Here is a 666-nt window from a genome sequence, read left to right as displayed (position 1 = left end):
GCGAAAAGGAATAGATGGACTGAGACACAGGGCAGGAGAAGATGGAGGGAGAGATGGAAATAGAAAGGGGAAAGAGATGACAGACAGAGAAAGGAAGAGGGAGAGAGATGTAGCAGAAGGAGCTGGAGAGAGAGGGGGTAGGAGAAGATGAACAGAGCAAGGGGCGAGCAGCTGATGGACCGACAGGTGGAGAAGGAGGAGCAGATGAACAAAGAAAGGGGGAGTGGGAGGTCGACAGAGACAAAAGAGGATTACGAAGTATATCGAATTGCCTTACTTGTTTGAAGTGCCAATGGCCTTGCCGCAGTGGTAACACCGGTTCCCGTCAGAACACCGAAGTTAAGCGCTGTCGGGCTGGGCTAGCACTTGGATGGGTGACCATTCGGTCTGCCGAGCGCTGTTGGCAAGCGGGCTGCACTCAGCCCTTGTGAGGCAAACTGAGGAACTACTCGACTGAGAAGTAGCGGCTCCGGTCTCGGAAACTGACATACGGCCGGGAGAGCGGTGTGCGGACCACGTGCCCCTCCAAATCCGCATCCAGTGACGCCTGTGGGTTGAGGATGACGCGGCGGCCAGTCGGTACCTTGGGCCTTCATCGACTGTTGGAGAGGAGTTTAGTTCCTTTATACCTGTTTGAAATTTGTGTCCCATTTCTTTCTTTTCCAG

The 666-nt window shown here is 54.1% G+C and overlaps 1 pseudogene; it reads left to right on the top strand.

Moving 5' to 3' along the window:
* The first annotated feature begins 288 nt into the window (after nt 1–288).
* LOC124554251 lies at nt 289–406 on the top strand (annotated as a pseudogene).
* Nucleotides 407–666: the final 260 nt, after the last annotated feature.

This window comes from Schistocerca americana, chromosome 11 (genome assembly GCF_021461395.2).
Source record: "Schistocerca americana isolate TAMUIC-IGC-003095 chromosome 11, iqSchAmer2.1, whole genome shotgun sequence".
Classification (NCBI taxonomy): domain Eukaryota; kingdom Metazoa; phylum Arthropoda; class Insecta; order Orthoptera; family Acrididae; genus Schistocerca; species Schistocerca americana.
This window is presented reverse-complemented; position numbering and strand designations above follow the sequence as displayed.